Here is a 22,013-nt window from a genome sequence, read left to right as displayed (position 1 = left end):
GGTACAAATAGATGGATTAAATTATTTAAATAATAAATATTTTAAAACAAACTAATAGAAATGAAGAATGGTATTGCTACTGTTTACTATATTAAAAATACATTAATGCAGTCATAACAAAAATTTCATGAATCTAATTATCTGACTTTAAATGCTTCTGCATTAAAGATTATATCTATTTCTTTATGTTATAATAACATTTCCACTGGATATTACTTGCCGCATAATGCAATTGAGCTGTAAGGAAGTTAGTTATTTCTTAAATAGTTCTGTTTGTATTTTTAATATATCATTATAATAATTGCATTATTTAATATGTGAAAGGTGACCAAGAATCACAGTGTTGGGAATTGAGACTATGTCAGTAGGAGAAAGGTGTAAATCCAGATGATTTCAAGCAAAGTAAGATATATGATCACCATAAATATGTGGGATATTGTACACAATTAGCAGTAGTTACATGGCATGAAATTCTAGTGATGTAGCCTTTCTTAAAGTGAAAATTATGAAGCAAAATTATGGAAAAGCACTTCATACTATTATTAGAAACATTACTGATAACCAATGCATTCAATGTTGACAGTACTATAAATATTAATTATTATCATGATAAGCTGAAGAAATTTGCAGTATGAGAAGTTCTTGAATTTGCATCATGAATTTGCAATATGAAAAGTCCTTGAAAACTTGAATTGACTTTGGAAACTGTAGGATTTTCAGACTGCCTACGCAGGAACCATCAGTTATTCCTTTTGGCAATATATAAAAGAGATAAGAAGGGATTTTAAGGAGAAAAATAAAGCATAAAGTAGAGGATATATCCTCAATGTAGAGGATATGCCAATACAGCTTTGGAATAAATACAGAGAAATAAAGCCCATAGGTCAGTGTTTTGCTTTCTTTTGATGCACTTTTAACTAAATTTATCATAAAGAATGTTAATAATAATTACTGAACTATATTGGATATATACAAGGTACTTCATTATTATATTACAAAATCTCATAGGACACAAGCTGATAGGACAGTGTTTTGCTTTGTTTTGATGCACTTTTACCTAAATTTGTCATAGAGAATGTTAACAGTGATTACTGAAATCTATTGGGCATTTAATATACAAGGTACTTTGTTATTATATTAGAACATCTAATTAGATACAATTATCAGTCTCATTAAGATTGCTAACCCATAATGTTTAATGAAGTTGGCCAAAATCTCCTATCTTGCAAGCGGCTAAACTGAGAATCAAATCTAGGACTTTTAAACCTGAAAGCTCACAAATAACTGTCATATTTTTTTTCTATATGGGTTAAACAATACATCCCATGCACTGGAGAATAATGTTGATAAATATTTTCAAATGGACATAGTGTTCCCCTTCAATTATACCAAACCGAATAGACTACATAAAATCTATCTAAATATTTTGTTTCCCAAACTTCCAGGTAAACATATTTGTAACTATATTGGAAAATAGATCAATAACTGCAAAATATACATTCAAAAGACCATTGAAATTTCCAACTAAAAATCAAAGGGAGCGGTAGAGTTTTTAAAACTCTGTTTCAATCCAAAATAGTCTTACCTGAATTTTGCAAAATTGCCAAGAATGTCAGCATGTCAGCAGATTTTCTGCTAGATGCAAAATAGTGATACAATTATTATTATTATTTAAGATACAAGAATGTCATTAATATTTTCTTTATTCAATATAGTAAGTTTAGGAAAATTTAATTCAAATAGATTTTTAAATTATGAAAACACTGTTTTATAAGTTAACTAACCTGTGCAGTAACCACGTCTGTTTGTCTGTTTTAGTCAAGATTTTTTTTATTACCTACCACATAGCTGCCAATAAATAGTTACGTTTTCAATAAATTAATACATAAAAGAATGAAAGAGTTCTCTATTCATGTTTTTTCCCAGCCCTGCACTTTTCTCCATGAGGCTATTAAAATATAAGATCTCCATAATCTTTATTTTTTTTTTTTCGTGAATGCAGCCCCCATAATCATGAAAAACTAAGATGTTCCTTTTTTTGTCTGAAAAAGAGATGTAGCTCAACAGTCAGTTTCCTCACTGCATTTCTGAGAAGGAAATATTTAAGCTTTCATGTTGTCTAAAGATGCAGTCTGTGTGACTGAAGTGTTCGTTGCATACTGTGTTCAGGAAAGTGACATGTACAAATAAGCCCAATAACCCAATGCCCCTATTGCATATAAAAGTCATTATTTTTAGTGCTATATTAGAACTTACTTTGCAGTTCACAAGCTGAACAACAGCTTGGGTCCTTTGAAGATATAAACAACATCAAAAATGTAAGACTTTGTGACCACAAGACTAAGAGTTTCATTTGAAAATTTATTCTGATCATTTGTACTCACTCTGGAAAGTTACTCTAAGAGTGAGGAAATTTGAGTGGGTGAGTGCAGAAATGGTCTCTCTGTCTTAGGCTGTTTTGCAGCAATTAGAGCAGCATGACTTAGCATGTAATAAGTGTTCACAGTTACTTGTTAAATAAACTATTGAATAACAAGACAGACTCACAATGAATGAAAACAGTACAAAAGCATGAAAACTTCTATTTATAACCTGTAAGCTCTTGCTTTTTACCTTACATATAAAAGGAATATTTCTGTGCTGAAATGAATAAAAATTAAGCTGTGCCAAAAACTGATATAATACAAATGCTGAAAGGTAAAATAAATATCATTTCTAAGTTTAGAGGCAGTTACACTGAAATAAAAATATATTACTAAAAACCAGTGATAAATATCCGCTGATTTAAAATTAAAACTCTGTATAAAAATGGCTTAGAATATGTGTTTTAAATCTATAAAATTAGGAAAAGTACAGATTTGGGTTAAAAATGGCCATGCCACACCACTGGACTGAGAGTTCACAAGATGCAATTAAGATATGTTATTTTCTCAGTTATGATATTGTGTAACTTTTTAAAATCAATTAATGCTATGAGAGGCATAAAGTTTTCTATAAAGTGTTATTTGCTTTATTAATTATTTTATCTATCTACCATCTCTATCTTTTCCTACTATTCTTTCTTAAAGTATTTACTGGCCTTAGATAGTTTTTTCTATTGAACAAAACTCAGGTTGAAAGTTTAATGCATTGGGCCGTATGTTTATTCCTTTATCTTATAGTTTTCACTGACTCTCCTTTAGAAAATGTTGTTCTTTCTTAAAGTATTTACTGGTCTTGTATAATTATTTCTATTGAACAGAAGTCAGGTTGAAACTTTAAAGCATTGGACCATATGTTTATGCCTTTATCTTATAGTTTTCAGTGACTCTTTTAGAAAAGTGACTTTTTTCATGATTCTACGCCTTTTTTCTTAAATGTGCAAGAAGTATCAGGGCATTCAAAGTGCCAGTATTGATGAGCACCTGTTACTTTATGGTATCTTTCTTCAGCTAATGTGTAAAATACTCTTATTTAAATAGTAACCCTGCATAGTACTTATAAGCAATTGCTTGTAAGATTAAGGTTTAGCTATTGGTTACCACTTTTCAACTTAGTAACACAATCAACACACTTACTTACTGATTAAAATGTATCCATGTTTTTATTTCCAATATCCAAAGAAAATAAGTTTCCTACTAGATTTCTCTGATAACTGAAATTATGATGAAGGTTCAACATGGAAATTCAGATTCTAAAACTGAAAAAAAAATGTAGGTTCAGAAGACATTCCATTAAAAAATAAAAAGGAAAACATTTATTTTTTTGGAAAGTAGGGGAATTGTATGCTAAAAAAATGTGACCTACAGTCAATTTCCCCATCTCATTCTCCATAAATATTTTCCTATTCAACCTCCTAAAGAACCCTTGCGTCTCTCCAAACCTTGGTGCTTGTCACTTCCCCCTCTTTATTCCTACTTTTTCCTGACTACACTTTAATTTGTTGCTTATTTTTCCTCTTCCCAGTTAGCTATGAGTTCTTCAAAAGTAGAAGTTACTTTTATAAGAAAATATCTGAAATACAGAGGATAATATATAAGTTTAAGATGCAGTCTGATCTGGTTAATTCAAATGAATTGAAGTCTTTACATTTAAGCAACAGTTACAAAGTATTTACATAATTTTATTAATAATCGATGTAATGGATATATTTTGCTCTACTTATAATACTTTAATTCAAAGATAATTTTAATTACTGTTAGTAACCAAATTTTTTATATTGATGTCTATTTCTCTTACTATATATGAATGAATCTTTGCTGTGTACCAAGAATTAAATAGTATTAAATATTTCAACCATACTAATAATGGACTAGCTTATTCAAGTTTAAATACAATAGAGCTTGACACTTTTGATGAATATTTATCAGATAACATTTTGTTCCTTCATGTAATTTTCTAAACAATTTCTAATTAATATTAGATATTCAACTGAAGCATGAGACTGTCTAGAACGTAAACGAGATTAAAAAAATGCTGCAAGCTGTCATGTTTTTACTAACAAGAACAACATCGAATATAGATGAATATGTAATTTTAAAAGAGTCATTTATTTTTGCTTTCAACCTCATTACTTTAAGTTAATAATGTATTGAGATGTGATCTATATTAGCCTACTCATATAAGAGTCTGGGAAATCGGTGATGTGATGTTTTAGGAAGGTGATGAGGCCATGTGATAAAACTGTGCGAAAGAGATGCCATAATTTATGCACTGCTTCCTCACATTATCTTCACTTCTATAACTTTTTCAATTAAATTTCCACAAAAATGTCAAATCCAAAGTGGTTTCAGATTCCTCATCTTCCTTTTGTAAAGTGATTCAGTTTGTGTGCTGTGGGAGCTACTTATTATGAAATGTTGCTGAGCTTGCAACTCCAATGCAGTCAGCAGTCTGGAAATTTTCTCAGATCTATATCATTTAATGTAAATTATTCTCTGCCTTTTCATAACCTTATTTTTAATTATGTGCTTGCCAAAATTAGGGTTGAGTCCCTCCTTTAGATCAGGCCCAATGTCAGTTTCTACAAAATGTATAATGAAGTTGAAATTTTCATTACCCAGAGCCTTACAGGCCAGTTAAAAGAGATTTTTATTATCTTTTTAATCTATATTTAAAACAATAGTACACACCATTCAGATATCACCACGTGGGATTTGTGAAATATTTGTGAGATTTCTTTCATTTTTCGTATCCCTGAGGAGCTTTGAAGCTCCTCTTTGGGGCTGCTAGATACAATTTTCCTCACAAGCAGGTATCCTTCCAAGGAGGTCAGACTGTATTTTACAAACCCTTTTATGGCAGAAGTGAAAATGATTATTTATAATTGAGCACAATAAAAATCTGTTTTGCTTAATCTGAGGAAGCTACAATGAGCAAATCCCTCTGTGTGCTTAGTAATATTAAACAGAGGCTGGCAGAATTTGTGAACAAGAATTTCACTAAAGTACTTTGCAAACATTAAATATACCATTTGATGCAACAAAACTTACATGTCTGGGAAAGTTTCACACATGTTTTGATGAGTCCTACTGGAGAATAATTATTTTACAGCTACATTGTATATTTCTATCTTTTTTTCCAAGAGAAAAGTGGGCGGAAAAGGACATTAACCTTGTGGTGAGAGTCATGGTGCTTCAGGATGATAGAGGAAAATTATCTCCAGTATCTCTGAATTTTTCTCCACCACCAATTGACATTACTGGTGTTACTTTTGCTGAAAATGCTGTATCATGAGCTGCTCTTTATAAGAACATGAATTAATTTTATCATTCGTTTGTATGTGCCACACTGCAGAATTTTGTTCTCGTAAATAATTAAAGAAGTAGATAGTGTTGGTTAAACTATATTGGCCAACTTTAACCTAAATGGAAAACCAGTTATCTTTAGTAAATTCAAAAACCAATCTGAATATTGTGAACAAAAATAAAATATGCAACATTTGAAGTAAATATAAAGGTATGTCATGATTGTGTATCCACAAAGATCTTGTGAAACAGATTGACTTCTGAATAAAGACTCCTCCTCCCTATATTTCTCATGCTTTATTATAGTGCTTAGGACATGAATAAGTTATTTGATTTTCAATTACAGATTATATTAACATTGACATCAAGGAAGTGTAAATTTTTCCACAACATCTGACACAGACCTAAGAAAATGTTTGTTGGATAAAATGAATAAAGAACAAAATCAATGGTAAAACGTATATTGAGTCATCTAAATTCTATAAGACATGAAGCTTGGGTACAAAGGAAATGCAAAGATCAGTATGACATCAATACTTTGAAATACAGTCAAAATGGGGGAGGGATGAAATTAAATATACAAGTAATAACTTTATCAGAGAGTTTAATAAGACAATATTTGGTGGTTTTAGAGCAGCATGTATTGTATCTAATAGAGAAATATCAGAAGATGTTTTGTAAAAATGTGTCACTTAAGATGTGTTTAAAGAATGAGTATGATTTGCAGGCTTAGATATGGGTCAGGTAAGCCCAGTAATAAAAAAATTAATATTTTGTGAACTTATTCAGCAATATTCAACAGCTTGACACTGATAAGGCTGGGGAAGGAATGGGTATGTAATGTTATCCCTTGGAGGATGAGTCCACTGAGGGTGGGGATTGTGATTTGCTCATTCCTTATATTTCTAGGACATTGAATAACACCTGACACATGGCAAGCCTTCAATACGTATTTGTTTAGTGATAAAATTAAATTTTGGAAAACTTCTACTAGGCATTTTTTAATGGGAATTGGAAGGATCTAGTGTAGACTCATGAACAGAAAAATAATGAGCAATAAACATATAGTACATAATTAAATTTTAAATTGTGTAAGGTAATTATAGTTTATTTGATTGCAGATCTCATGGGAACTGAACCTTTTACATTGGCTAAGAGTCTAGAGAATGTATAGGTACGTCAATACCTCTGATTTCCTATGAATTGGCATGATATGTAAAATTAATATGGAGGTAGCAGGTTTTTGAGGGAAATCGCTAGGCTAAAATGAACTAACTCATTTTGTTAAATACTGAAAACAAGTGAAGTCACAATGTTGAAAACCTTAAATGTTATCATATGTGTTAGGTTTTCTATCTGATACTAGCAGGTTATTGCCAATTGTTCAAAGAAGAAAAATAAATTGAAAGTTGTGTTTATTTCTGTGACATGACTACATACACAGAATAGATTTGTAAATTTAAAAACCGGTTGGCTAAAAACTAAAGACATCTGAAGGAAAGACTATGGTACAGTTTTTCTAGTAACTCTGTGCAATGGTGGTGGTATTACCATAGTCGTTCTTGTTTATGAGGAGATTAGCAACTGCTTCTGGACATTATCACCTTGTTAGGCATCAAAAATGTCCTTTCATATCTCCCTCACTATACAGGTGTTGAAGTTCCAAGATGTCTGATCAGAGAGACTTTTAAATATCTTAGCTGATGGATAGTGGGCTGTCCACAAGCAATTTGTTATTGGAGGATCTATATTCTGAGTCTCTTTTATTATTTCTGGTCTTTATATCAAATGCTCTTTACCGTTCAATCTTTGATGTATCTTGTCTATATTTTTTAACCCATTCAAATACCCTCTCATATCCCCCCTCTTTTCTGCTTCTCTTCCCATTGCCATCAACTCTTTGCTATCCAGATAGTCTTTACCTGCACTCACATAAGAGGTTTCTTTGAGGGGTTTTTCTTTTTCTTAATCTTTTATTAATTAATTAATTAATTTATTTATTTATTTATTTATAGACAGGATCTCACTTTGTCACCTAGGCTTGAGTGCACTGGCACAATCATGACTCACTATAGCATCGAGCTTCCAGGCTCAAGTGAACCTCCCACCTCAGTCTCCTGAGTATCTGGGATTACAGACATGCACCACCGTGCCAAGCTAAATTTTTTATTTTTATTTTTTATAGAGATGGGATCTCACTATGTTGCCCAGGCTGGTCTCTAACTTCTGGGCTCAAGTATTCCTCCTGCCTGTGTCCTCCAAAGTTCTGAGATTACAGGTGTCACCATGCCCAGCCTTTTGTTTTATTCTTATTCTTATTTTATTTTATTTTATTTTATTTTATTTTATTTTATTTTATTTGAGACGGAGTCTTGCTCTGTGGCCCAGGCTGGAGTGCAGTGGCCGGATCTCAGCTCACTGCAAGCTCCGCCTTCCGGGTTTACGCCATTCTCCTGCCTCAACCTCCCGAGTAGCTGGGACTACAGGCGCCCGCCACCACGCCCGGCTAGTTTTTTTGTGTTTTTTGTTTGTTTGTTTGTTTGTTTTTTTAGTAGAGACGGGGTTTCACCGTGTTAGCTAGGATGGTCTCGATTTCCTAACCTCGTGATCCGCCCATCTCGGCCTCCCAAAGTGCTGGGATTACAGGCTTGAGCCACCGCGCCCGGCCTATTATTATTATTTTTAATGTACACAAAGAATACTCTTAAGAGAATCAGCAAGAGAACAGAGAAATTAATCAGGTGAGTGCATCCAGATACAATCCTGCAACTCACCTATAAAAAAAGGACAGATGACTCCAAGATAAAAATCTTGTGGAAACTTGAAAATAAGGTAATAATAAAGAAACAGTAGGAACTGAGAGGAAAGTTATGGAAATGTATTGGCTTCCATGCAATATTCTACTTAGAAAAAAAATCTACTTCCCCCTCACCAAAAAAATAAGTTCTACACACAAACAAACAAAAACAGAAAACAAAGGTTCTAAAAACATTCTTTAGGAGCAACACATAAGATATTTTAGATTACCAGCAAAGAGGTAATGAACAAAGTCATGAAAATGAATGAGTTCTCAAAACAGAATATAGACAAGACAAACAGAATGTCAAGGACTGACATGCAATACATACACACACACACACAAGTAAAATTGTTTTTAGCTTACACATATAGACCAACCACACATTTAATTTTCATTTAAATTAAATATGGCTTCCAGGAGTCTTTAAAGATCAAAATACATTAAATAAATTTATATTGAAAGACTGGAAGGTAGATTGTACCATGGGTTTGTACAATTATGTCAAAAAATAGGTGGCCTCTTCTCTGTCAATGCTTTGATCCAACACTTCATTTTCTTATCCAGTTAGTGCCTGTGCATAAATTCACTGAAAGACATGACTTTGAATGACTTTTAATTAAAAAAATATATATATCCCTTTGACTTGTTCGGGTCAAAACAACAACCATTAACACTAATGTATTTTGAATTATTGTATGACAGAGTAGCATAACTTGAAAAGACTAAAAACATGCCTCAATACAGAAATAATGTTTCTTACTTTTATTCCAGATTTATGAATACATTTATTGCAGCAAAATATATATCACTAAATCTTTCTGTTACATATCTCGTTTTACTGCAATGATCTCACTATATGCTGTATACTTCATCTCTCCTCCAACACCACTTCATTATCAACTTTTCTTAAGCACCGTACTCCTTATATTTGCAATATAATTTGTTGAACTCATGTTGTCACCACCCTACAAGGTCAGCATGCCTATTCTTCCTTCAGAGGGTTATAAGTGTGGTTTCCTTCACTCTGAATTTCCTAGAGTCTCATCTTCATGTCTAAGAATCTTACCATTTGTTAAGACCTAGCTCAAATCTTATCTCAAATACTCAAGAACTGCTTGCTCACCACACTGGCTGTGCTAACTCTTCCTCTCTTGTATCTGAATAAGCCTTATGGTAAAGTGAAGACCAAATTAAATCATGAATAGTAATACACTGTATAATATTATTTTGGGTATGCTAGTGTAGTATGTTCAGTTAAATGAGACAGTCTCATATAAGAATGATGATTTATGTATTTGTATTCTATTTAGCGCCCAAGCAATGAGTGCTCACTGTCTGCTCAGTTTCTATGAAGTACTTGTTTATAAGTTAAAAAAAGAAAAAATAAAATCTGGTTTTCTAAAAATATTTTTTTTCTGAATCCCAATTCAAGCAAAATTATGTTGGGGCACCACAAAATTAATCTCAATGTATTTATATTCTCAAATAAGAAGATGGCAAGTTATTAGACGAAAGTTCTGTTTAACCAAGACACCAGGATCAAATGAACACTAACCAGTATTCCCCCTTGCTGTCCTATTTAGAATAGATTTGCCTGCTGCCATTCTTAAACATTTATGATTCAGGAACACTCCAAACAAACAAAAAAAAATCAGGACATTTCACAAGATTGCAATGTGATTGCTTTCAGAAAATATCAGGAGATTTCTATTTTTATTGTTGATTTTGGAAGTAGGGTATTAAAGATTTAACCAATGCAATTTCAGTTGTATTTGGAGTAAGAACCCTTCAGATTAATGATGATTCCCTACATGATTCACACATTTGTTCTAACTCCAAAACTAGATGGAAATTTCCTTGAAAGATATAGATGCATTGTTTTTGTCACTACAACTTTTAGCACTGCTCTTGATAAGTAATTTAGCTAGATTTTCATTACATATTGAAAGTGACTACTTGCATTTTTGCCTTTCTGTTATGGTGAAGATGGTGAGAATACATATTTTACTTTAAATAGCTGATATGTAAAATAGAAAGGCCTTTAGTAATATTGGCTGCTATAGGATGATAGACATGGGGTTAGGGTTAAACATTAGTAAAATAAAATATTCTTAAACATATTATACATTTTTCATATACAAGATAAATCATATTTAAATGTAGGTTTAATAGTATGAGAAAAATATTTATCCTGTAATAATTGGATTGCTAATTAATATAATCAAGGAATCTACTGCCATTTGTTCTTTATGTGTTTCTTTGAATTTCTTATTTCAAATTATTTACATAAAGAACATGGTTATTACTTCACAATGTTGATCTCATCTCTCTCTGAAGATAAAAATAAAGTAGAAATGGAAATTAGAAAAAAATCATACAAGTAGAACTAGATAGAGTAATCAATTTACTTTAGTGTTACAGAACATGAAAAATAAAATAAAACTATTATATACTGAAATTTAGAAATATTTTTCTTTGCCTCAGACATTATTGTCTAAATAAGTTTTTAAAATAATCACATTGTTCTTAAAGATTGTGTGTATGTGTGCATGTGAGTGTCCATGCATATGTTTAAATCACAATTTTTGAATATGTACAGCATGGTCAGTCTTCCTTATGGAAAAAGAAGGCAAGAAAATATAGAATGCTAATCCCTTTTGAATTCCTTTTAATATTCTTACCTTCCTCCTATGTTTTTTTTTTTCTTCTACTTTTTCTTCTCATTCATGTCATCCAGCTGCCTGTCAAGTCACTCACTGCACTGGGAAATCTCACTGCCCCTTAGACATTTAAATGTAAAACAAGGAAGAAGAGTCTGAGCCTGTAGTTCTCAGTCAACCCCATTAAAACAACCAGGAGAGTATCCACCATTCTTTCAAGTTTGTGTCTGCCTGTCTGTTTTCTTTCTGGACACAGCTTGAGTGTGTAAAATATCCTTCAGTTACATATGAAATTCCTATTGCTGACATTGACAAATTATAGCCTACTTATTGGCTTTTAAGAGCACAACCACAAGACCACATGATCTTACAGTTCTGGTTCTGTAAATTAGACACTCAGTAAGGGTCTCAGAACATTATTTCTATTATTATTGCCATGAGATCTTATTAGAGCATTTAATGTACTTTTATAATTTAATATTTTTTTCTTGGTTATGTTAAATTTGGATAATTCTGTTAACAGCCATTTGCTCTAAAATACTATGGATGAATGCTCCATTACTCCTTTTCCACCATATAGGATACCTATGGTTTGATGGTGGGTTTTTTTGTTTGTTTGTTTTGTCACTTTTACGTAGACTTGATACTTACTGGGTGATGTACAGAGTCCTGTGCTTTTTATCTGGTCGTTTATTTCAAAGTCATTTCACTCTAAATAAGGAATTGGCATAATTTACTAAATCATTTATAAACACTGTAACATATCACTCATCAAAACTTGTCTTGGATTGTATGATTTCTCCTTTCCACTAGTTTCTCCACACTTGCCACTTTTACTTTCTCCTCCATCTCCCTCAATTTTTTCAATACGAAAAAGAAAATCTGCTTGGTGCATCTTTGTTAAAACTTCTCTTCCAATTTGGAAGTATTCATGAGTTTCTCAGAATTTGCCTTAATCATAGCTTCTGAGAAGCAGGCAAAGCATTAGGAACTATGTTAAAATTATCAGCATCTCTGTTCCTTTTTATATGCATAACTACTGGAAGAGGAAGATTCTTAGAATTTGCATCACTCTTTCAATTTTCCTGAAAATTGGTAGCCCTTATTGATTTATTTAAAGATTCATTTTTTTTCTCATCTCTTTAAACTAGTCATTGCTCATTTCTGCTCATGTCTTTTTTTGTTTTAGTCTCTTCTTCAGGAACACAATTAAAATAAGCTCTTTCTGATTCTGACTTCAGTATCTCACATCTGCTTCATTTTTTTTAGCTTTCTCTTTTTTTTCTGTATTCTGGGAGATATTTACACTTTTTTTTCCAATTTAATTTCTAATTTAGTTTTCTGTAGTGAGGTTTGGATTGGAACTTGGGCAGGGGGTAGAGAGTGGGAATATGCTGGTGTGGATGGTAGAGAAGAGATGTTGAGATATGGGGTAATTAATCAGAAAATTTTAAAAAGATAGCCACATTTAGAATTTATAACTGCACCTATAAGAAATGAAGAAAATAGAAATAACAATAATGAAGAAGTCTATATAGTGGTTAAGGTGGACAAAGCGGAATAAACTATTCTTTCTTTACTCTTTTATTCCCATTTCTGTAAGATCAGAGAATTTTTACATTGTGGAATTCTCTTGTTTAGGTCAATATGACTTCCTACACGTAAGATTTCAGTAATTCCTGCCTCCAACCTTGAAATATGATGATCATAGTGAATCCCTTCCAACGCTGCTGCTTTGAAAAATTTCAGAAGGTTTCACCACCAAAATTGGATGGACATGCCACTCAGCAGTGGTGATCATTACTACTATAGAGTCCCTGTCCCACAAATGCCCATCAGAACAGATGATCTTGATGACCCAAATGGTTATTAAGGGTTTACTCACTTCTCAGAAGTTTAATTAAGGGAAATCCTGATATAACCAGACTTATATCAAAAGAGTTAAATTCTGCCTTATTGAATATTTTCTAGTTTTGCCTCACTTTAAGTGTGACCCACAACCATTGGTTAGCATAAGAAAACAAGTTAGCAATTTTTGATTCTCCTTGACCAGTACAAAGTATACTCTGATCCATACAGGTTTAAAATGTTACATTTTAAAACAAAATAGGAACTGTTGCAGGAAGTCAGGGACCCCAAATGGAGGGACTGGCTGAAGCCATGGCAGAAGAACATAAATTGTGAAGATTTCATGGACATTTATTAGTTCACCAAATTAATACTTTTATAATTTGTTATGCCTGTCTTTAGTGCAATCTCTGAACATAAATTGAGAAGATTTCATGGACAATTATCACTTCCCCAATAAATACGCTTGTGATTTCCTATGCCTATCTTTAATCTCTTAATCCTGTCATCTTCGTAAGCTGAGGAGGATGTATGTCACCTCAGGAACCTGTGATGATTGCGTTAACTGCACAAATTGTTTGTAGAGCATGTGCGTTTGAACAATATAAAATCTGGGCATCTTAAAAAAGAACAGGATAATAGCAATTTTCAGGGAACAAGGGAGATAATCTTAAACTATGACTGCCGGTGAGTTGGGCGGAACAGAGCCATATTTCTTTCCTTTTAAAAGCAAATAGGAGAAATATCGCTGAATTCTTTTTCTCAGCAAGGAACATCCCTGAGAAAGAGAATGCACCCCTGAGGGTAGGCCTCTAAAATGGCTGCTTTGGGGGCAGCTGTCTTTATGGTCACGAAGGGATGAAATAAGCCTGGGTCTTCTGTAGTGCTCCCAGGCTTATTAGAATGAGGAAATTGCTGCCTAATAAATTTTAGTCAGAACAGTTGTCTGCTCTCAAACCCTGTCTCCTGATAAGATGTTATCAATGACTATGTATGCCCAAAACTTCATTAGCAATTTTAATTATGCCCTGTCCTGTGGTCTTGTGATCTCACCCTGTCTCCATTTGCTTTGTGATATGTTATTACCTTGTGAAGTATGTGATCTCTGTGACCCACACCCTATTCGTACACTCCCTCCCCTTTTGAAAATTACTAATAAAAACTTGCTGGTTTTATGGCTCAGGGAGCATCACAGAACCTGCCAACATATGATGTCTCCCCCAGACACCTAGCTTTAAAATCTCTCTCTTTTTACTCTTTCCCTTTATTTCTCAGACCAGCCAACACTTAGGGAAATAGAAAAGAACCAACATTGAATATCGGGGGTGGGGTTCCCCCATAAGGAACTAAGATTTTACTTCTATTTGCAAGATTGTGTACTTTAAATATCTATTATGAATTATTTTGCAATTTATAGAAAAGTTTACTCTTGGAGAAAATAAAAGTTTTCTTACTTTGAAATTATTAATCAAATTCCAAAGAAGACTATACTCACATGCAAACACATAAGCATAAATGTTTAGTTATTTTTTTGCTCTTTTGAATATGTATATAGATAAATATGGTACATATATGTGTTATGTGTGTATAAACAGGTAGTTCAGTGGCCACTGACAACCATATCATAAATTCAGAATAAATTATAAGTAATTTGAAATCCAGATGGGTGTTTAATATATTTTATCTAGATAATTTCTGTGTTGTTGTGTGGCCACATTATACTTAATTTAAAATTTACTTGTGGGCTTTGCTTTTTAAATTTAATTTAAGCAGAATAAATAATATGGGTACAAACTTGTGAAAGTCACATGAACTAGATATCACAGAAGATCAACATGATAATATATTTAATTCCAAGATAACACTATGATAAGAATAAATATATTACGTTTAAGATGACAGATAATTACCTTAATGCTAAAACTAATAGATATTGAACTAAATAGTGTAACTGTAAGACAAATCATTAGGGCAAACAGTACAAATTTTAAGAGTCGCAAATAAAGGGTAACATTTCCATGAGTCCGCAGATATTTTACAATCTTCAGAAACAGAACTTTCTTTCTAAGCTAATACTTCAGCTAGTGGTCCTTAATTTCAGATCCATGATCTCAAATACATATCTGTAAAGATATTTTTCTATGGTTTTCAAATACATTTATGATTTCTTAAAAATTAGGATGTTGTTGGCCAGGTGCAGTGGCTCACGCCTGTAATTCCAGCACTTTGTGAGTCTGAGACGGGCATATCACAAGGTCAGCAGTTAGAGACCAGCTTGGCCAACATAGTGAAATCCCGTCTCTACTAAAAATACAAAAATTTGCCAGGCTTGGTGGTGGGCACCTGTAATCCCAGCTACTCGGGAGGCTGAGCAGGATAATTGCTTGAACCCAGGAGGCAGAGGTTGCAGTGAACCGAGATCACACCACTGTACTCCAGCCTGGGCAACAGAGCGAGACTCCATCTTAAAAATAAAATAAAATAAAATAAGATGTCATTAACAATTGACCCACATATTTAAAACTGAAAAGATCAGATCCTTTATGATATTTTTATTCTTTCTATTGGGAAGGGATAATTAGTTTTGATTAGCCTGAATTTTATCTTCCAACACTGTGGAAAATAACATTATGTCTTCTGATTCTATGATGGGAAAAATGTCTAACTATTTCTCTTCAGAGGTGACAGGTTAATTTTCAATTTTCCATGTTTTTGATAACCAGAAGTTTGATCTGAAAGACAAAAAATTATGTTGAGTGAATATTTAATTTTTTGAAAGCAAAACAAAACAAGCTTGCTCAAACTAGTTCCTACGTATACTAACACAGATAAAGTGCCTTTTAATTTCTCTCATACAAGGTGAATTTTATACAATCCATCTAAAATAATAGATGGCTATTTCATCTAAATTCATTAGCAATATGCTTGTTTTTTAAGTTTATTGTTTATAGTTTAGATAAATATACAATATATTTTTTGAAAAACATATAGAATGCTAAAGTTACACATTGGTTAACAGATCTTCTGAGGACAAATATTCTTTTATGACTGGATGCAGCAAAAGTCAAGGATACTGTAGTTCTTTTCAGAGTACAGAAGTTGAGAAGGAGTGGCTTAGGAGGGATATACTGCCACATACCTTCCACAGGCTGGTGCCAGCTGACATGTGAGCTAGACCACAAACACAGAGCTCATATTTTCTAGTACCTGGAATGGATCAAATTTCCGTACCACAGAGTAGGGAACCAGAATCTGTCTAACCTAAGACTCTTATACCAGAGCTTGTCTTATCTGGGGAAATTGTACATTCTAAAATAAACCAGTATGGCTTTAGTGCAATTTGTGCATAATAAGTATAATAGTTATTTCAGTGTGTTTTGTGCTGCTATAACCAAACACTACAGTGTAGGTAATTTGTAATTAACAGAAATTTATTGATTCATGATTTTGGAGGCTGGGAAGTCCAAGAATAAGAGGTCAGCATCTAGCAAAAGCCTTCTTGCTTTATCATCTCATGGCAGAAAGGAAAACAAATGGTGATATACAGCAAGAGACTGAACTCACTGTCCCAAGTCCTTTCACAATGGGCATTAATCCTTTAATCCACTGATGAGAGTGAAGCACTCTGACCTAAAGACCTTCCATTAGGCTCTACCTCTCAAAACTGTTCCTTGGGGATTAAGTTTCTAACACATGCCTTTGGGGGGACACATTCCAACCATAACAAGATGTACAATTAACTAATAGTTAAGTGAATAAATATGACCAATAATTTTATTCCTTCTCAATTCATCTATTTAATCATAGGTCATGACCAACATGTTATTAAAAAAATCGGACATTCACACTCTGGCTACCCCCTATGGCCATTAATGAAGCATTTTTCTCTTCTATTTTGTTTACATTATCACAATATTTATATAATTTATGAAAAACTTTTTGATGTTCTTCCGTTCAGCCAAATTTAAGTAATGCCTTTGGCTGTTTGCATGATTATCCATACCTCATGTACTGAATAAGCATTTATTGAGCATCCTCCTTTTCTAAGTATCTATAATATTTTTTAAAATACAAAATTAAATGCAGTGTTCCTCTTGTTTTTGCTCCAAGAAAATCCCAGAGTACCATGAATAGTTAAATTTATTATGCTGTGATGCATGCTATAGTAAGATTATGAACATATTGGAGGGAACAAAAAATTTATTTGGGTCTCAAGGGAAGTCTTTACAGAGGGGATAATATGAACTGGGCCTTAAGTTAGTAAAAACTCACAAGTAAGAAAAAGGAACAAAATGGTCTTCTGGAAAATGGATCAGTGTAAGGTAAGACAAGATAGACTATGCCCAGGAAGTTTTTATTTGGGACAGGGTAATGGGTTGTATGAAGTATCTTTCAAGTAGAGAATGCAATGCTAATTGCATGCAAAAAGAATGCTATAAGCATATAATTTATTTTTTTAATTATCCACTCAACATGCTAATGTTTACTCTTCATTTTGAAATTAGGTTTAAATGAAGATCAGAGTTCTTTTTAAAAGATTTAGATTACAAACCTTGATCATTATATTAAGATTCCCTATGTTGGAGTCAATTTGTAATTTGAAATAGTATCTATCTATTTCATGTAAAGATACATAAAAACATTTCTTTTCTGAAGACACTGGCCACTAAGGTTTGTGCTTAAAGGAAAGCAACTGTGTCCTCCCAGATCATGCCTCCAGAGAAACTGGCTATTATTATCAGCATCTTCTCTCATATTCCTCATTCCAATATCTTTTCAATTATTTTGAGCTTAATTTGGAATCTAAATTTTAGATATTTATATGAAGTAGTAAATTTAACTAACATGTAGAAAATGTATTAATAAATATAAATACAATAGTTGAAATGTAAGATTTCAACAAAAAGGGTGTTTATCAAAATGACATATCACAGGTTTTTATAAAATATAATTGCATTTTTTAGAATGTCTACTGTGTTTCATTCTAGAAATTAAATGCAAATGACGTATTTTATTTATTCTTATTGATTTTTAGACTCTAGAGTCTCCTTAACCTTCTAAACAGTGCTGACAGGAATTGATCTACTCATGCTTTTTATCTCCAGTGCCTACTTTGAGTTTGTGCCTAAAGTGAAATAATTGTGTCCTTCTACTGGTTGGCGTGTAGAAGGCAGTCAAGAAATGCATGCTTAATAAATGGTAACTTACAAAGAAAATAAAAAAAAAATGCCAAAGTAATCTAAGATTTGTATACTTGTCTCAAGTTCTTGAGTCTGCTCTAGAGTATCTGTAATTGATCATTTTAATATTGTCAGTGACGGGGCACATTACCTTCCTATTTCCTGAAATAACATTCAACTCTCACTGTTAGGAATGCTTTGTCACTCAGGAAAAATAAATCATACCGGAAAAAGCATTACTTTTATGCATTATAACTCTTCACTTATTGGGTCAGTGGGTAATCTCTTGCTTCCTAAAGAAAAAGTAATTTAAGAAAATATAGTGTATTTATCACTCTGAACTCTACTTGTCTCAGTTCTTTTGGACTGCAATAACGAAATACCACACTGGGTAATTTACAAAAGCAAAACAATTTTTTTTTTTTTTTCTCAGAGTTCTAAAGGTTGGGAAGTCCAAGATCAAGCAACTGGCAGGTTTGGTTTTCTGGTAAGGCCACATCCACGAGAAGGAATGTTGTACCCTCACATGGTAGAAGGTGGAGGGACAAAAGGGACAAACTCCCTCTGTCAAGCCCTTTAATAAAGACATCTAATCCCATTCAGAAGGGAAGAGCCCTTATGGCCTAATCCCTTTTTTAAAGCCCTACCCCTTAATACTATCACATTGGCAACACCTGCATTTCAAAGAGGACACATTGAAACCATAGCATTATATCCCTAGCTCCCTCACATTCATGATTTTTCTCACATTAAAAAAAAATTCATTTATTCCATCTTAGTAGCTCCAAAAACTTTTTACTTGTTTCAGCATCAACTTCAAAGTCTAAGTCCAAAGTCTCATCTAAACATACAAGCAAAACTCAAGAGTGTTTCATCCTGAGGTAATTGTTCTCCAGCTCTGAACCTGTGAAAGCAAATTAGTTACGTGTTTTCAAAACGCAATGGTAAGACAGACACAAGACAGGCGTTTATATTCCAAAGGGGAGAAGTGGGCAAGAAGAAAGGGGTAATAGGTCCCAAGTGAGTCCAAACCACAGTAAGGCAAACCACATATGAACAATCTTTGACTCCATGGCCCATTTCCTGGACACACTGGGGTAGGGTTGGGCCCCCAAATGCCCCAGAGGACCCTATCAGCATGGCTTTGATGGGTACATCTCCCTTCAGCTCTCATGGGTTGGAGTTCAGTGCCTGTGGCTCTTCCGGGCTTTGGTCTCTGGAGTGGCCCTGCTCCCACAACTCCATCAATCATTGCCCTAGTGGGCGCTGTCTGTGATATACCAGCCCCCCACACCCCGCCTCCTCCTGCACTATGCCTTTCCCAATTCTCTGCCTAGAACCTAAGGCTCTCTGAGGTATCACCTGAAGTCCAGGTAGAGATGACTTGAAGTCCAAGCCTCCACAGCTCATGCGCTCTGCTTGACTGAAGATTTAGCACCATGGTGGCATGGTTAGGGCTCAATGCTTGCACCCTCTGAAACATGGATTTCAGGCACAACTGGACCACCTACGCCACAAATGAAGCAATTAGCACTGCACACAAACAATGGGTGCAGAGACTTGAGGCAGTTCTGGGCTTCAAGAACATTTGGAGTACTGAAGTTCCATAGGTACCCTGAGCTCCTCCTTGCTTGGAACTGTTCTACCACCAAGGCCCTGGCACTTTGGACCTGTGTTGGGCATGACAGCATTAAAAATCTCCAAAATGTCTTCAGAGTTACTCTCCCACGGTCTTCATGAATAGCACCGGGCACCCATCTAGCCGAACTAATCTCCTCATCTAATAGTAGATGACCCACTCCCTTGGTTTTCTCTGCTAGACAGATTTTTATTTTCATTGTTTATGTGGCCAGTCTGGGAATTTTACAGATCTTTACATTTTGCTTCCCTTTTGATTTTAACTCATTTATGCCAGATGTGGCAAATATTTTTGACAAAAATCAGACCTTGGTGATGACCTCGAGAAGTAGGATATAAATAACCCCCAGAAGCTTAGCATTCCAATAATGGAACATGAGGTGTAAATGGGTTAAATTCTGTCTTTAATTTTTTTAGCTCTTCTCACATTTTACCGTAATCAGTTAACAAAACTCAGGTATCTCCTTCAGCAATTTGCTGCTAAGAGATTTTTTTTTTTTGTCAGATATCCTAATTAGTCATTCTTAAGTGCTGCCTTTCACAAAGTCCTAGGACACAGACAGCCTACCTAGCCTTTGCCACTTTGTAAACCAGGATAGCCTTTTCTCCAAATTCCAATAAGATATTCCTCATTTCCATCGAGGACCTAATCAGAATGGTCTTTATTGTTCATATTTCAACAAGCATTCTAGTCATGACCACTTAGCTAATCACTAAGACAACTGAGGCTTCCCCTACAGTTCTTGTCTTCTGAGCCCTCGCTAGATCCCCCTTAATTTTCAGTTTATAGCAATAGAGGCTTTTTCCAGCAATCCCTTCAAAACTGTTCCAGCCTCTACACATTACCCTGTTCCAAAGCTTGCTTCCACATTTTTAGATATTTGTTACAACAATAGTCCAATCCTCGTACCAGTTTCTGTCTTAGTTCATTTGTGTGTGTGTACAGACTGGGTAATTTATAAAGAACAAAAATGTGTTTTCTGATAGTTCTAGAGGTTGGAAAGTCCAAGATCAAGGCACTGGCAGGTTTGGTTGTCTGGTGAGTCCTGTGTCCTCCAGAGGGGAGGAACACTGTATTCTCACATGGTGGAAAGCAGAATGGCAAAAAAGACAAACTCCCTTAGTCAAACCTTTTTATAAGGGCACAGTTCATGATTGGACCTTATGGCCGAAACACCTCTAAAAGACCTCACCTTCTAATACTATCACATTGGCGACATCTGAATTTTAGAAGGAACATAATCAAACCACAGCACCTCCTTTCCTGAATTTGACACCAAGCCCTACATTTGTCTTTTTAATGCCAGTCTGAGACTCATGCCCACAAAGTTGAAAGGCTTTGACTTTTGATGAGGTCTTGAAATAACCAATTTAAACTAAATAATCCTGAAGCCTACCCTGCTTCCTTTCATAGAGATGATAAATTTCTCTATTTTTAGCTAATTTTATTAGTGATCGTCTTATTTTTAGCTGGAAGTAGTCTAGCTAGTACAGAAACTATGAATACAATGTACTGAGGTCTTGGGTTTACACATGGAGTTATAAACTGTATACCAGTGCATTTTTTATTAAATCTTTAAACATTGTTTCCTAACAACAAAGATTATGATGAATTTGCTCATTTAGAATCAGCGTGTAAATAAAATACTAGCTTCAAATATAGGCAGAGATGGATTTCAAATTCAGGTCTTTCTGCCTTTAACCACTGAACTACAAGACAGGTATAAACAAATCTACAATGTCATCAATTTGTTTGGGATAAAGGACTTCCACTAGGCAAGGTCTTGTGTGCCTACTTTGAGCATTTTATGTGATTGAAACAAAACCTGTATTTCTTTTCAAGGAATAGCATTATTTATAGTTTTTTCTAATTCTCTTATCCTAAGTTGTATTTAATTAGTGTATTTTTGCATTAGCGTTATTTTGGAAATTTAAATTTATAGCTTACTTCTTTTATTATTTATTTTCTATACATATAATTATTTTATCTTCCCCTAACTTCTGCAAACATTATTATTCTGATCCATTCCTTTGATTTGCTCCCATTATTTCTAATGGATTTTTTCTACTCATATGAAAATTCACAGAATGCTTCTTTATTGCTTCAGCAGATGTAGTATGGTGACAATTTGTGATTCATTGTAAGTAATATTTATTAGTT

At 33.7% G+C, this 22,013-nt stretch overlaps 1 long non-coding RNA gene across 1 annotated transcript in view; it reads left to right on the top strand.

Moving 5' to 3' along the window:
* The window catches only part of LOC103887612, a 592,558-nt gene extending 570,794 nt beyond the window's left edge, over positions 1-21,764 (top strand). Inside the window, exon 4 of the long non-coding RNA XR_001906487.3 lies at positions 18,648-21,764. This is a non-coding gene — a long non-coding RNA (uncharacterized LOC103887612). The remainder of the gene's footprint in view (positions 1-18,647) is intronic.
* Positions 21,765-22,013: the final 249 nt, after the last annotated feature.

This window comes from Papio anubis, chromosome 11 (genome assembly GCF_008728515.1).
Source record: "Papio anubis isolate 15944 chromosome 11, Panubis1.0, whole genome shotgun sequence".
NCBI lineage: Eukaryota > Metazoa > Chordata > Mammalia > Primates > Cercopithecidae > Papio > Papio anubis.
The sequence above is the reverse complement of the archived record's forward strand: the minus strand, read 5'-3'. Positions and strand labels throughout refer to the sequence as shown.